The sequence below is a fragment of the Leuciscus leuciscus genome (assembly GCF_965113295.1).
Source record: "Leuciscus leuciscus genome assembly, chromosome: 15".
Taxonomy (NCBI): Eukaryota; Metazoa; Chordata; class Actinopteri; order Cypriniformes; family Leuciscidae; genus Leuciscus; species Leuciscus leuciscus.
Genome location: NC_138739.1, coordinates 7,372,259 through 7,384,159, shown reverse-complemented (window position 1 = coordinate 7,384,159; position 11,901 = coordinate 7,372,259). Strand labels below are relative to the sequence as shown.

Genomic DNA, 11,901 nt, shown 5'->3' with positions numbered 1-11,901 from the left:
TCAGACTACGGGGTATGCGAGTGCTGAACTATCTGGACGACTGGCTGATTCTAGCCCAATCTCACTCGGAGCTTGTAGAGCACAGGACCATTTTACTCGATCACCTCGAGAATCTCGGTCTCGCAGTGAACTGGGAAAAGAGCTCGCTATTCCCCAGTCAGATTATATCTTTTCTGGGAAGAGAGCTGAACTCGCTGCTAATGACAGCACGCCTGTCATCTCAGCGCACACTGGACATTCGGCGCGCAGCCGGCTCGTTCCGCTGCGGCGCGATAGTCCCTCTCAAAACATTTCAAAGGATGCTAGGTCTGATGGCCTCAGCATCTTCCGTTCTCCAGTTGGACCTTCCGCGCATGCGCCCACTGCAGTTCTGGCTCAGAAAGAGAGTACCACGCACAGCGTGGGCCTCCGGTCGGCTTCGCTTCAAGGTCAATCAAGCGTGCATTGCAGCTTTGAAACCTTGGGAGGCAAAAGACTGGTACCAATCAGGTGTAAGCCTGGGGACTTCCTCGAGAGTGATGGTGGTGTCCACGGACGCATCCACCTCGGGATGGGGAGCACTGCTCGAGGGCAGACCGCTTTTTGGCCAATGGTCAAAGCAGGAGAAGCTCTTACATATCAACTGCCTCGAAATGTTGGCAGTGAGCAAAGCGCTCACGCGCTTTTGTCCCCTCATAAAGGGACACCACGTGCTAATACGTTCAGACAACGTCTCAGTGGTGTCCTACATAAATCGCCAGGGCGGCCTCAGGTCCCTGACTCTGTACAGGCTAACCAAGCGCCTCCTGATATGGGCCCGCAGCAACCTGCTCTCGCTGAGAGCGGCGCACGTGCCAGGGCGCCTAAATATAGGACCAGACAGACTGTCCAGGAACCAGGTTCCGACAGGGGAATGGTCTTTGCACCCACAGACAGTCCAGCTGCTGTGGAAGAAATTCGGCAGAGCGGAAGTAGACCTGTTCGCGTCTAAAGAAAACGCTCACTGTCCAGAATTTTTCTCGAAGAGCAAGGACGCGCTGACCCACGAGTGGCCTCGTCGTCCTCTCTACGCTTTTCCCTCCGTCTCCCTCCTGACTCAGGTGGTAGAACGGGTCAGGGAAGAAGGATGCTCAGTGCTGCTTGTAGCCCCACTTTGGATGAGCCAACCTTGGTTCCCAATTGTGATGCAGTTAGCGAGCACCGCCCCGTGGCCAGTGCCTCTGAGGAGGGATCTCCTCTCTCAAGCCAACGGCTCGATCTGGCATCCTCACCCAAGAACTGTGGTCCCTCCATGTGTGGGCCATCAACGGGTACCCGCTGACCTCCCACAGGGAGTGTTAAACACTATCACACAGGCCAGAGCTCCGTCTATGCAACGTCTCTATGCCTCAAAATGGTCAGTGTTCTCTAGCTGGTGCACAGCTCGTGGTGTGTCACCCCTGCATTGCGGTGTGACGGAGGTTCTCTCCTTCCTACATGAGCTGTTGGATAAGGGCAGGTCCCCTTCCACGCTCAAAGTCTATGTAGTGGCCATAGCAGTGTTCTCTTCGACCACGCTTGGCCAGTCTATTGGAAGGAACGATTTAGTCATTCGCTTCCTTAGAGGAGCTAAGAGACTGAATCCTCCCAGACCTCCCACAGTCCCTATATGGGACCTTTCTACGGTACTGGAAGCCATGAAAGGTCATCCATTCGAGCCCTTGCAGAAGATTGATCTTAAACACCTGTCTTTCAAGACGGCGTTTCTTCTGGCTCTCGCTTCAGTGAAGCGCATAGGGGACTTACACGCGCTCTCAGTAAGCGCGACGTGCAAGGAATTTGGGCCGAATGACTCTAGAGTTATACTCAAACCTAAGCACGGTTATGTTCCTAAATCCCTCAATACACCGTTCAGAGCACAGGTCATCTCCCTGTCTGCTCTGCCGGTCACTGAAGGCAATATGGACGAAAGCTCCCTTTGCCCAGTCAGGGCGTTAAGAGCTTATGTGTCTCGCTCGTCTGTTTTCTGACAGACGGAGCAGCACTTTGTTTCGTTCAGAGGGCGTTCTAAGGGACTAGCCGCTCCGAAACAGACCCTATCCAGATGGGTAGTGGACGCAATAGCGCTAGCTTGCACAACCAAGGGCATGCAGTGCCCGCTGGGTGTCAAAGCGCACTCCACGAGAAGCATGGCTTCATCGTGGGCCTGGTCAAGTGGGATTGCCTTGCAAGATATTTGTATGGCGGCAGGCTGGGCCTCTCCGTCTACATTTATAAGGTTTTACAACCTAGAGGTTCCCGCACTACAGGCCAGACTACTGTCGGTCTAGTATGGCCAAATCTCATAAACTGACGCTGTCAGTTATGCAGCTATTTGAGTATTGCAGTCCTTGCTCTATGCTGCCATAAAGGAAGATAGTGGCTAAACCCCTCCTCTTCCAGGATTCCCTGTGAGTCCCCTGGGTGATTGTGTACTGTATGAACTCCGGGCTGTCGCCCTTGAGTCTATAGTATCAGAACCCAGCACGCACGGCGTTTTACAGTAGGTTCCCCTAGCGTATTCTACGCAGTACGAGAGAATCTCTCGTAAGAGAACGTACTCGGTTACTAACGTAACCTCGGTTCTCTCTAGAGAGAGGAACGAGTACTGCGTATCCTGCCGTGCATGCACGCGCTCTGGTTGCTTCGACTATGAAAAACCAGAGATATAAGGCCTGCGAGCGGTATTTATAGACCTAAGCCACGCCCGTTTCGGCGGGACGTGACGCAAGAGGGCGCGAAGCGCCCTCATTGGGTCTGACGTCACTCTAGGTCTCGCTCGATAGGCTTAAGCAGTTGCCAGCAGACCAGCCAATAGGCGCGCGAGCTGCCTCGCCTATGTCTGTATGCTGCCGCAACGCGTTTTACATTAATACAAAATTAAGGATCATTTTTTGGCTTCAGTATTCTCGTGGAAAAGGATTTTCCCCTAGCGTATTCTACGCAGTACTCGTTCCTCTCTCTAGAGAGAACCGAGGTTACGTTAGTAACCGAGTACGTTATTTTTAAACCCAAATGCTGGGTTGAGCATTTTGACTATGTTGCTGGGTTATTTTCCCCGTAATCAGCTGACAATGACCCAGCATTTGGGTTTGTTTTGGAAACTTTGACCCAGCGCTTAACGTTACCTCTACGCGTGCTTTTGTCATAACAAATCACAACGTCAACAGGAGGACGAGAGGTTCAAGCAGGAGCGAGTGTAAAGGTGAGTAACACTGTTTTATTAAAACTATCCTAACGTTAAGTAGTCGGCAAGTCAGTAAGAAGTTATGTTGAAATTAACTGTGAATTATTGATGACGGACCCTTACATTATTTAACATGAATGCTCTAGATTTTGCATCTGTCGAACTAACGACCGTTAGGCTACACATAACATTCATTCTTTTTACACGGTCTGTCATCAATTATTCCACTTATAACACGGTCACACAATGTCTAAATACAGTTGTTGGTGTTTTATCTCCAGAAATTTTGCGCGTTGGTTTCTTGTACTTGAAACAGACTAGGCTGACTGACTGACTCGGTGTTGGATTGCAGTGTAACGCCACTGGCTAGTGGCTAGCGGCTGCACAAGCTAAAGAAGCTGTAAGTCTACCTATTATTTATCTGTTTTTGTTAGTTATTTTCGAAAGGTAGCTTTACATAAATATTTTATTATGCTGAATTATGTTCTCTGTTTTTGGGTGCGTGGGCCTTAGTTAGATTTGGCAATAAAGCAGCTCTGTAGAAAGTCATCGTCCAGCTTGAACAATTTTCATCAAAAACATTGTTAAGCTGAAGTCAGTTCAGTGTTGCTTCATTTCCGTTCAAAAACTGTGTAAAGATGCTCAATTATGAAGTAGTTACTGTAGTTCAATTTGGTCTTAAGGCGGCTCTGAAAAAAAGTCATTCAGTTTAGTTCTCATCTGATATGGTCTGTGCAATCAAATCAGTAATATTGTTGAATATTAAGTGCCCTTAACTAAGCAAGCCAGAGACAACAGTGGCAAGGAACCCACACTCCATCAGGTGACAGAATGGAGAGAAAAAAAACCTTAGGAGAAACCAGGCTTATGTATTAAATAATACAATTTATTATTTTGGTTTGTCATGCAATTTGGTACACAATCGTTAAAATAATTATGATGATCATCGAGTGGTGCATTTTTTTTTTTTAAACTGACAGGAAGAATAAACATTAACAACATTTATTTTTTATTTTTACTATCTTGAAACTGCAATCAAATAAGTCAATGGGCGCCTCAGGCAATCGTTATATGAATAGACTAATACATTGGAATGAATAATATTCAATGAAATATCTACAGGTGATTTTATAAAATATTTTTGAATTATCCACAAATTTAACATTTCTCCTGTTTACAGTCTTGTGAATTATAGTTAATTAAGCTGTTAAAAAAACATTTTCTCTATTTATTTTATTTTTTAATTAGGTAATGATTCATATAAAAAAAAAAAAAAAAAACGGGAGCAAGCAGAGAAATAAATTGTAATGGCAGGTATAAGACTTGTTAGCACTGCCAGCTAACTTTGTAAATATATTACTAATCAGATGTTTCCTTCTGTTCTTTTACAGCAATGGACATTTTTGTTCAACAAAAACGCATCAACTGGAAGCTCCCGTCGAGAGGCCAGAGGTGAAGGGCCCATAACTCTGGTTGGGGGTGCCAGATCATTCCTTTTGCTCCAGTCTGCCCGGCACGTGAGCCGCTCTCAGCAAACAGAGGTTGAGTCGTGCCCATAATAGGAGGCATCTGGTTAGCTTGTACAGAGGCCTCGATCTGAGTCCACCTTGGTGGTTTATGTAGGACACCACTGCCATGTTGTCCGAGCGGACTAAGACATGGTGTCCTCTCAGGTCTGGCAGGAAGGTTCGGAGGGCCAGAAAGACTGCCAGCATTTCCAGGAAGTTGATGTGCAGCCGCTTCAACGCGCTCGACCAGGAGACCGAAGTGGGCCTGCCTTTGCACAAAGCTCCCAATACCCTTTTTGGGGGCATCTGTTGAAACCACCTTCCTTCTCGAGACCCTTCCCAGGTCCACGCCAGATTGGAACCGATGAGGGTCCTTCCGCTCTGGCGTGAACGTGGCCGAATTGAGAACTGCTTCCAGGAACGAGATCCGCTGGCTGGAAGACAGAGAGCTCTTGGAATCGTTGATCCTGAGTCCAAGGCATTCCAAATGGCTGAGTAAGAATCTGTGAGCGTCTCCGACTGGGCTAATACAAGCCAGGCGTCTAAGTAATTCAGGATGCACACTCCCTTCTGTCTCGGGGGGAGAGGGCCGCATCCATGCACTTCGTAAAAGTGCGTGGAGCCAGAGACAGTCCGAATGGAGGGACTGTAGGGTGATAAGCCACCCCTTTGAACACGAATCTCAAGAATGGTCTGTGATGGGGGGCTATCTGGATATGAAAAACCAATCCCCTTGGCACACTTGCGAGAGGATTTGTTTCAATGTTATCATCTTGAATGCTCATTTCATAAAGGCGTGGTTCAGATGTCTGAGATCGAGGATGGGCCTGAGTCCGCCATCCTTCTCTGGCCTGACTCGCTGTGCACTGGAAGAACAGCTTCTATAGCCCCTTTCCCCAGTAAATTCATCACTTCAGTGGGGAGGACGTGAGCCACATTGCTCCTTATAAATGTGGAAACCTCGCCCCTGAGGCGGGAAGGCCTGCAAGCGAATTGCAGCGATTAACCTCATTTGATTATGTTCAAAACCCAACTTGACACTCTCAGTCCTCTGTCTCTGCTGTTTTTTTCCTCCAAGGTTCTGTTGTGAAATATGCAATTATTCTATTCTAATGCCTTTTGGTATATGAAGTACTTATGGGTAATAGTAAACCACAATTGTAACTGTATTAAGAAAATGGTTTATAAAGAAAAACACTGCAATTGTTGTTGTAAAATCATTTATTGAGAAAATGGTTTATGAAGAAAAACACTGCAATTGTTGTTGTAAAATCATTTATTGAGAAAATGGTTTATAAAGAAAAACAAACCACACTGAATGTTGTAAGCATTTATTAAGCATATAGCAGAGAAGAGAAAAATTGAAAATGTATTAGAAAGAAGAAAAATACAATCATTACCATCGATGTGTTGCGGACGAGATACAGAAGATACAGCGATGAAGAAAAGGTCCAGAAGAAGGAGGACGAAGAGGCAAAGGCTTTCCAGAGCTTCAGATCAGAAATGTGGTGGATGCCAATTAGCTGGTCAGTAATGACCAAGTCCTAGGGGGTTTCCAGGAAGGGATTACCAATGGACAAGTTTTATGGAGTTTCCAGGAGGGGATTTCTGAAGATGTCAAAAAGTTGATGGACTTTAAAAAGGACTGGAATGGCATGTCCAGTCAGACGCTGATTCACCAAGGACGGCCTCTCCGGTGTTAGATGCCTTGCCATTGTGCCTCATGAAGTTAAAAGCTTGTAAATTATTTTATTTTTTTTACTTTTATTTTTATTTTATATATTAGTACCTTTTATGTAAACTAGTTAACCTGTATTTAATAAAAAAAAATTATATAATTGAAATTAAGAAGCTTGCCTGCCATAAGTCTCTGTTTTACAAAAGACTGAGCTGAACTGACCACGGAGAAGTCTTCTGTGATCTAAATATTGTAAGTATGGAAATTCAAATGCTTATTATTTAGGACAGATTTGACTAACTTTACCTAACCTGAGAATAATTAAAATAAGGTTAAAGGTGTTTAAAATTACGCACCATAAAACAGTTCCTGGGAGGAAGAGAACAGGAGAGCGTGAGGGGCGGAACCATTGTCTGAAAATTAAGCGGTCCGAGCAGAGAGAGGTGAGACTCATACTCTTGCAGTGAGAACAGCTCGTCTCAGTGAGCGCAGCTTCTGTGTGGGATTTCCCCAGACAGGTGACGCACTCACTGTGCTCATCAAATGGGTGCAGGGGTGCCCTGAACGTGCTACACTCATGGTGCAGCATTTGCGACAACGCTGCATGAAATTTGCTCTTTTAGAAACGCCGAATGGCCACAGGGCAGATTGCTGAATCAGCTCGAGTGCAGAGTGCTGTCAATCCGCTTGCTTGCAGAGCGCCGATCAGTCAGCTTGATAGCAGGATAGGAATCTAAGTTCCTATGGCAGAATGTACAACGCAGTACGATTGAACCGTATCGATAAGGAACGTGTTCGTTTCAAAAGAGTTATTTTACTCATATTTGCCAAAGTGTGGTAAAGTCTGCAATAAAAAAAAAAAGAGATCTCTTTATAAACTCAAGTATTTCTAGATAAAATTTTCCAAACACCAAATCTCTCTGGTAACCAAATGCTAATTTCTCTAAATGAACAATTATATAGGTTATTGTGTTTTCTCATTATTATTTGCTGATGAATTTTGTTGTAACAATGCAGGCAAACATTATAAATGTTATTCACTGGTTTCAGGATCAAAATGGATGCTGCAATGGTTTTCGTCTTAGTTTTATATTTACAGAAATGTGGTTAGATCTGTTGGGTGGATAAACAGCTTCTGCTGGATGTTTGTGGAACGTTTTTTTCTTTAAGTACGATAAAATCCTGCTTGTGCACTTTAAGAGTGCACGCTTTCACTGCGTGATGTAGCCTCTTATAATGCAGTGTGAATTCCCCCAAACATCAAGATATGAGGATAAAATCTGGATGACTTTTCATATCTTTTTACACTTATGTCGTAAGACCATGTTAAGCAATATCACATGAGAAAGAGTGCTGTTTTTCCTGAACATCGGCATGATTGTAAATGTGATACTGATTTTATGTAAAAGTTCAACAAACAAAAAGTTAACATTGAGTTACATCTTAGACACAATATTGTCTGTTTTTGCTCTGTTTCACAAAGAATATAGTTATATCATATAGGCTACAAACAAATCCACAGAAGAGCAGTCACACGTCTCTGAGAAACACACACACAGCAGTGTTTTGTTTGAATCTGTATTTTTTAACGAATTGAGTGAGTCAAAGATGATTCAAAGACCCATTATTAAATGCAGTCACTTGCTTCGTTCCTGAATCAGTCGGTTGTTTTGAACGAATTGGCTGAATTAATTATTCAGTGAATTATTCATTAAGACAGTGACTTGCCGCCACGTACTGGTAGTTTTAGTGATTTAGTAATTTAAAAAATATATTTTTTATTGTTTTAATATTTTTCAAGTTGTATTCAAAACAATATCAACATTATTGTCACAGTATGTTTAGTGTGTTTAGTTTTCATGGACTTTTAGTTTGTTTTCATTCATCTTCTGTGTTCCTTGTTCGTTTGCATCAGCTTTGTGTCATTAATCATCTTGTTTGAGTCACTATTTAAGTTCTCCCTTCACAGTCTGTCAGTCTGCACTATCTGTCTGTCTGTTTGTCTGCCTTTTGGGATTTACTACTAAACTTTGTCTGGAACAAAGACATGTCTTCGACTGCCTGCACACACCCGTGACAGAAGACCGAATCAAGATATGGATTATGCAGCTCGATTTGCTGCTGTGGCTCTTGAGAGCACAGATTTTTTGTCTTTTTCTTTAAAAAGTTTTTTAATCTCGCCATCACCAGCCCCCACGACGATGAGACCCTGGAGTCACTGTTCTGGATCAGGGTAAATTACCATCATCCCGTCGACCTCCCAGACACCACCGGTCAGAACTGGAAAGAAGCCATCATCCAGTGTCTGGAGAGCATCCTTCCCCGATCCAGAACACAGCCAGACCCAGAGCCCGAATCACCACCATCGACCGTGAAGAAATAGTGTGAGTCCCCCACAGACGGAGAGCTCCCCCACGCCTGAGGACAGAGCTGCCCCTCGTCCTGGAAGTGGAGCTCCATCAAGCTCAAGTTTGTTAAAACTGCACCAGACGCCAGCTGTTCAACCTCCAGTCTGTAGGCAGACTCTTCACCGTCCTGGATGAGGCCGATAAGTGTGGTGTCGTCTGCAAACTTCAGGAGTTTGACAGAGGGGTCTTTTGCGGTGCAGTCTTTGGTGTACAGGGAGAAGAGCAGTGGAGAGAACGCACCCCTGGGGTGCTGATTATGCAGGAGCTGGATGAGGATTTTGCCTGTCGGTCAGGAAGCTGGTGATCCACTGACAGATGGAGGCGGGCACAGGGAGCTGGGTTCATTTGGACAGGAGGATGTTTGGTATGATGGTGTTGAAGGCCGAGCTGAAGTCCACATACAGGATCCTCACATAAGTCCCTGGTTTGTCCAGATGTTGTAGGATATAATGCAGTCCCAAGTTGACTGCATCATCCACAGACCTGTTTGCTCGATAAGCAAACTGTCCAGCAAGGGTCCAGTGAGGTCCTCCAGGTGGGCCAGCAAATGACTTCATGACCACAGATGTTAAGGCAACAGGTCAGTAGTCATTCAGTCCATTGATTTTGGGTTTCTTTGGGACAGGGATGATGGTGGAGCGTTTGAATCAGGAAGAAACTTCATACAGCTCTAGTGATCTGTTGAAGATATGTGTGAAGATAGGGGCCAGAAGGCGGACTTTATGTTGACAGAAGCTGTTAGGCGAGAATTTCAATGTGACGCTTCAGTTAGCACTGGCCAGCTGGTGGCGCTATGTCTATAACTACATTTAGGCATGTATGTGTCTTCAGGCCAGGGTATTTATCAAACATGTGAAGTGTGGGGGAGATTGGACATTGTATTCTTGAGTTACAACAACTTCCTCTTTTATTGCCGATAATAGCATGCTTTAGCACTTAGCTAAGCACATGTGTTTCAACTAGAGTTTTAAAAGAGTTATTTTGCTCAGATTCACCAAAATACCAAAGTCTGCAATCAAAATATCTGATTATGAACTCGATCTTTTCTCATAAAATTTTCCAAAGACCAAAACTTTCTGGTAACCAAATGATATTTCTCTAAATGAACGATTACATTTACAGGTAACTGTATGTTTGCATTAATGTTCATTCATGAATTTTTGTAAGGAAACCTTAACTGGACTGCTATTTTCCTCCTGAACAGCAGGTGGCGCCTCTCACCAGACTCCTGCTGAACACTACCACTCATTATGCCTGATGCTAGTGATGGGAAGTCCGGTTCTTTTCCGCGAACCGGTTCTTTCGGATAGTTCGTTTCAATGAACCGGTTCAAAAAACCGGTTCACCAGTTCTTTTACGTCATCACGTAATGACGTCAATTATATCATCCCGGCGTATAAATATACATTCAAATAAAGGCATTTGTAATCATAACTTCAGTACTCATCGTCATAATCATCTTGGATAGGTTTCTTACATTTACGTTTTGAAAATGAACCCTAGTAGGCCTAAGGCAATGCGCAAACGCGGATGTTTTACATGTCTTAAAGTGAATAAACTGGTCTTCATCATTTTTATTTTATTTGCAATTAAATAAACTTACATTTCGCCGAATTCGGCCCCTCATTCAAGTCAATGGTTCACCCGTGCTCATGTAACAGCACAGCACATAGACAGTATATAAACACAGCATCAGTTGGCCAAAAGGAAGTTCGGTTCAGAGACGGTGCGATCACGCATGCGCAGTCTCTCCAGCTCATCGGTTCTCCGTATCGAACGCGTCCGAAAGAAACAGTTCTCGGTTCTGTGCTGGTGATCCGAGAACTAGAACCGTAGCATGCCTGTGTGTGAGCTGAAAACTACTGAAACCTTACTAGGCTAAATCAGTCGACAAAACTAAAAACTCGATGCATGTCAGTATGTTTAATACGTTATGTTTTGATTAACACATTATAAACATTTGCACCCTTTAAAACCTTGTAAAGAGTTTAGGCTACGTCAAAAACGTATATCACCTTACTTAGAAATTAAATTATCTGTTCCTGAAAATAATGTTTTAGTATAATAATAAATGTTTAGTTTTATAATCCATTCATTGTTTCCAATCTTTAAAATAATACAGTGAAAAGGCAGTAGCCTATGTGATAAACATGTTTCTAACATGTTTTATTTTGTTACACTTATTGATGTTCAATAAAATACTTAAGAAACATGCATTTCGTCCCTCTGAAAAAAATGCACGCATGCTCAGCTCATCAGCTCATCGGTTCTCCGTATCGAAAGCGTCCGAAAGAAACAGTTCACAGTTCTGTACTGGTGATCCGAGAACCGCTGTACCTGTACGTTCGGCAGTGCGCGCATGCTCAGTATCTGCTCGTGCTCATCACTTCTCTCAGCACAACATATCTCAGTTCAGTGAACTGTTGGATTTACTGGAGTAACATATATGCCTACTCCGGGATATTGGTTTATTTTGAGTCGAAGGGACTGTCAGGACTCATGTCCGAAAGTGAGTAACTTAACTTGTGTATCAGCGCTGACGCAAGACGCGAACTGTTTCGAACGATTCAGTCCGATTTAGTGTACTGGTTCGACCAGTTCACTAAAAAGAACCGGTTCAAAAGAACGATTCGTTCACGAACCGGCCATCACTACCTGATGCATCACACCTGTATCTTGCATTTAGTGGGGAGATAGCTCAATCCGTTAACTCAGTGACTTCGAACACAACAGACCTGGGTTCTACAATTTTGTAGTAACAACACAGGCAAACATTATACATTATAACATTATATTTAGAGCTTTTGAGTCATTCCACTCCACACAAAACATCTTTACACTGAAATAAAGTGAATCCATCAACAGTCAAATAAGAGTCAAGGGTCAGAGGTCAAATATGATTGACAGCTCACAGCACTAAATAACACACCAGTAGATACAGATATCTAATCCAATATTTCACTCTTCTGCTATTAGTTTTCATTCAGGGCCAGAATTCATTTGAAAATGTAAGATCAGCAAAAGCTTGTTGATTTCCGTGATGTTAAAGGAGACGGATGTGTGAGCGGAAACTAACTGAGGTTGGGGGAGGATTCACACACAACCAGATAAATATCTCAGTTC

The 11,901-nt window shown here is 43.8% G+C and overlaps 1 protein-coding gene across 1 annotated transcript in view; it reads left to right on the top strand.

The window, feature by feature from the left end:
• Window positions 1-11,901, top strand: part of LOC309474953 (uncharacterized protein) — a gene marked incomplete at its 3' end in the record, with an annotated part of 266,525 nt that overhangs the window by 114,264 nt on the left and 140,360 nt on the right. The gene's annotated exons all lie outside the window — the stretch shown is intronic.